The sequence below is a fragment of the Tamandua tetradactyla genome, chromosome 6 (assembly GCF_023851605.1).
Source record: "Tamandua tetradactyla isolate mTamTet1 chromosome 6, mTamTet1.pri, whole genome shotgun sequence".
NCBI classification, from domain to species: domain Eukaryota; kingdom Metazoa; phylum Chordata; class Mammalia; order Pilosa; family Myrmecophagidae; genus Tamandua; species Tamandua tetradactyla.
The window spans coordinates 68,170,257-68,175,708 of record NC_135332.1 but is presented as its reverse complement, the minus strand read 5'-3'; positions in this window follow the sequence as shown (position 1 = coordinate 68,175,708).

Here is a 5,452-nt window from a genome sequence, read left to right as displayed (position 1 = left end):
GGACTTTAATGGAGTTATTGTTAAAGCTTTCCTTCATGAAAGGCTAACACTTCAGTTGTGACACAATGCCAGCCATGAGTCAGCTCCATCCATTAAACTCATCAGTTCAGGGAGGAAAAACTAATGTTTTTTATTAAATCCCAAATAAATCCCATCAATCAATCATGTGGTCCCAGTTAGCAGACATGTGGAAGTTAGTGAAGCAAGTCATTTAATGCAATGGAGAACAAGTAGCTGGTTGGTTTGACAAAAATGTCTTGTTTTGTTTCTGCACTCTAAATCCTCATGCTGACATCATATGTATTCCATAGCCAGTTGTCTCTAGAGTGCATTGCTATGGCTGAAAACACAGCAGGATTATCAGCTTGACAAATGAAAACCAATTGTCTTTAGTAATAGAGAATTGAGGCAAATTTGGGAAATGGGCCAAACATTCTACCCTTCCCCATGTTCTCAACAGGGAGTTCCAGTTTGAGCCACGTGAACCAAGATCTCACTTGAACTGGGTGAACTGAACTGGATGGTGAGGGACCTCCTTTGGATGGATTGGTCAGGGAGGGCCTATAGGAAATCTAAAAAATGAGAAAGTGTCAGTCATAGAAAGAGCTGGGTGGAAACTGTCCAAACAGAACACAGAGGAAGTACACAAATATGTAGTTAAGAAAGAACCCAATCTGCTCAAGGAATGGAAGGAAGAAGAAATATGTGGGAAGGGGGAGAGTGGTACAAAGTAAGGCTGGAGAGGACCAGATCACCTAGCTAGGGACTTGTAACTCAGAGCAAAAGTTTTATATTTTATTCTAAGGACAATAGGAAGTCACTAAAAGGTTTTAAGTAAAAGAATGACGTGATCCTATTCATGTTTCAAAAATATCACTAGGACTATTTTTCAGCAATTCCATATGTATTAGCAGAGTGGAAGCTTTGAAAAACCTATTTAACATTGCTAAACTCAATGCTCCCCAAACTAGCTTGATCATAGAACCCCTCTTCCCCCTTATGGAGCTCTTGGACGTTTTTATGATTCCATTCATTTGAGAGACAGCCTGGTATCATTCTGACTGTTTTCCCGATTTGTTGCTACAAATGCTTCAGACATCCAAATTGAAATATTGAACCTTCTCCAGGTGATAATAATAAATAATAAGAGAAACAATAATATCTAATACTAAATGAATGCCTGCTTCATAACATCTGCCAAGGTGATTCCTCTTATCATCTTCATTTTTCAGATAAAGAAACTGGGACTTTGAATCATGGAGTCATCTCCTGAAAAGCATATAGATAGTAACTGCTGGCGTCAGGCTCCTTGATTGTTATGATAAGGATTCTTAAAACCCTGGTTTCCTCTATGCATGTTAAACTGAGATTCATGAACAATAACTTTCCACTACCCCTACCTACCATACTATCCAAGTTTTCTTCTTTGAAAAGGCAGAGGTCCCTTGCTGGTGAGTCCACATGCACAGAGTTTAGTGCATCCTTTTTTAGCCTATTATCTTGACTTATGATTCACCCTCTGACCTTAGGTAGGAAAGAACAGCAAGGAGAGTAATTAGACCTCAATTATGTTTCCCTTGAGACCTTCATAATAATCTCCTGGAAGGTCGTACATGAATTCCCTTGAGACTGACGAACAGCTGGATTCCTTCTTCAAGTGCAATGCTTTCAGATTTGTCACTGTGCCAAAGTGGTGCTGCCAAACATTGTGGAGAAGCTGCTGTATGGTTCTATTTAAAACACAGCAATGAAAAATCTTACATTTTTTAAAAAAGACCAAAAGATCTGAATGGACAAGTCGCAAGAGATGGGCTAGAAATGACCAATAAAGTCATTGGAAGAAGTTCTGCCTAACTATTTACCAATATAAATAGAGTAGACACATCATTTTGCCTACACAGAATAGTAACTAACTTTCATTAGAAAATGTTCTGTCCAGCTGTGTATTTCCAGTGCATATATTATTGACCCTCTCATGGACACCCCCACCCCCAGCCAAATATCTTTCACTCCCTGGTCAGCAGTGGGAAAGAATGAAACCAATACAGTCAATGCCATGTTGAGAAACTAAGAGTCGGATGGGATTAGCATCACAGACATTAGATTCCAGTTGTCCCCAAGACCAGCTCAATCTCTACCACTCCCTTGGTTTGATACACAAGCCATGCATCATAAATATTCCTGTTTTAGTCTAAGCTAATTCAAGCCAGGTTTCTCTCCCTTGCAATCTGAGTCCTGACTGATATAACAAATAAATATAAGACAACATTTTTAACCTATAAAATTGGTAAAGACTTAAAAGATGTGGTGAAACCCAGGGTTGTAAAGATATGAAGAAACAGGTACTCACTTAGGCTCTGAGGAAAAAATAGATGAGCTCTTCCTGGAGGGAAGGTTTGCTGTAGAGATCAAACAGTGCTGTGCATAAACACCTTGACTCAGTAATCCCATAGTGATGACTTTCTCCTAAGGAGATCATTGTAAATTATGCAACATATATGTATATGCGTAATCACGGCAATGTTTTCTTGTATTAGTAAAATGTTGTTGGAAACCACCAAAAGTTCACCCCAGGGGGATGGTTAAATAAACTATGGAGCATGGCCAAACAAGCATTAAAATGATTTGATTTAGTATAGAAAAATTGGTTCTTGATATAGTAATACAGCACATTTTAGGGAATGAGTGTTGTTTTACAAAACTGAATGCATACTTCATACACAGTAAGAGAGAAAAAATATATAAGTAATATAGAGGGATAGTGAGTGATTTTAACTGCTTGAAATTTTATAATAATTATGTGGCAAAATTTCTATCTTTCCTTATTCTATTATTTTGAAATACATTTGTAAATATATGTTCTGGAAAAAGTCTGCAACTGTTCTAAAGACAATATACATATTACATTTATGATTTTAAAGTACATCTAACACGTACATAATAAATATTATTTTTAACATAGATTGGTAAGTCTATGATCTGGGAGAAGTCTACAACTGTTCTAAAAATAATATATGTATAACATACATTGCATTGGTAGATATATATTTTGGAAAAAGCCTATAACTCTTAAAACACAGCTAATTCATTAAAAAACAGACTTCAAGACTTGTGACTCTTTCAAAGGATCCAGGTTTACATCTTAGATTATATACTCTTAGGGAGCAAATGTCAAACAACAAGAAAGAAGCTAAGAGAGACTAAAGCTGGACTGGCTTCCCACCAACTGGCAAAGGGCTGACACAGGATTTAACCAGGAACTCTGACATGGTATGGAAATATGGGTTTTTATCTCATTTTCATTTCTGAGTCAGCAAAAGGAACAGGCAAGTTTGACCAGTAATACTAATAAGTACATTATGCTTATAAACAATGTTATGTTAATACAGGTAACCATGTCATTTGTAGGTTTCATAAATATATACTATTTTTAAAACGCAATAGAGTAGAAAGAAGACCGATATGCATTATCAGTTGACCAACTTGCCTAGAGTTGGACATGTATACATAGAGGTGGGAGGTGGCCCAGGTGTGGGGAAACAGGACAACACAGTAGAGTGTGGCCTCCAGAGTCCTTTGACCCCATTCAAAACTTATCTTCTCAATCTATTAATCATCTGATGGTCTTTGGTAAAAACCTCTATCTCCTCATCTGCAAAGTAGGGATGATAATAAAAGTACATAGTTCATAGGCTTTGATATGAAACATGAGACAGTGTGCCAGGCATATAGTAAGCATTCAATAAAGGTTACGAGTATTGTGAAAAATAGTACAAAATCATTGACCTATACTAAAAAGAACCAAAGGTTCTGAAATCTCACCAAGCAAGATTGCACATCCACGTATAAATGATGGTCTGTTAAGTAACTGTATAGCTGTTTGTCATGGAGTTATCCAACATTACTTGGACCTGAAGTCCTTGGCATATGTTGTTTCTCTCTTTCCTCTTTCCTATTTTTTCTTTCCATGTCACCTTCAACTCTGTTGTCCCTGACTCAGAAAAAACTTCTTTTGACTTCCTCAAATTAAATTACGCCTCTCCAATCATAACACCCTGTGCTTTCATTCTAAATACTACCACAATTTTGTAGCTGTGTATTTATTTGGAATTAATCATGGTTGTCTCATAAATAACCAGCTCCTCCCAATAGACTATAAACACCACGATGCCAAAGACCATAGTTATATGCCCACTGTCTGGAATACCATTGGAGTTTAATAAATGTTTTCTGAGTATGTAAATTTATTAATCAAAACCTTTTTACAGGCATTATGCTCAAAATTCTTTAACATACTTACATTGATTTTAATAATTTTCTCTTTCCAATTAAATTATTCTCTTTTTTGTCTTTTTGATTATATTTTACTTTATAGTGTGATAAAATATACATAATAAAAATCATTATAACTATTTCAAGTGGACAATTTCTTGACATTATGTACATTGACAATACTGTATAATGTTCACCAATATTTCTAGACTGTTTTCACAATCCCAAACCGAAACTCAAACTCATTTAACAGTATCTCCCCTTTCCCTCCTGTTCTACCTCTGGTAAGCATTATGCTAGCTTTATCTCCATACTTTTTATACTTTGTCTAAATACTTCATCTAAGAGAAATCATACAGTATTTGTCTTTTTCAGTCTGGTATGTTTCACTCAATACGAAGTCTTTAAGTTTCATCCATGTTGTAGCATGTACCATCACTTCACTTTTGGGGGATTAAATAATATTCTATTGTATGGATATACCACATTTTGTTTACCCTGTTAGCTGTTGATGGAACACTTCCACCTTTTCGCTATTGTGAATAATGCTGCAATGAACACTGGTGTATGTGTATCTATCCAAGCTGTTGCTTTCAGTTCTTTTTGGGCATCTACCTAGGGGTGGAATTGCTAGCTCATATGGTAATTCCATATTTAATTTTCTGAAGAACCACCGAACTGTTTTACATGGTAGTTGCACCATTTTAAATTCCCATCAGCAATGAACAAGGGTTCATATTTCTCTGCATCTTCCCCAATACTTGCTCTTTTCTGTTTTTTTAACAATAGCCATCCTAGTGGGTATAAAGTGGTAGCTCAAAGTTTTAATTCACATTCTCTAATGGCTACTGATGTTGAGCATCTTTTCATTTATTTATTGGCAATTTGAGTATCTTCTTTGGAGACATGTCTATTCAAATCCTTGCCCCATTTTTTAACTGGGTTGTTTGTCTTTGTGCTGTCAAATTGTAGGAGTTCTTTATATATTCTGGATAATAAACCTTCCTCAAATATACGGTTTTCAAATGTTTTCTCCCTTTCTGTAGACTGACCTTTCATTTTGATAATATCCTTTGATAAAAAAGTTTTTAATTTTGATGAAGTCCAACTTATATTTTTTTCAATTATGGTTTATGATTTTGGTATAGAATATAAAATCCATTTTTGCATAGGATGATAT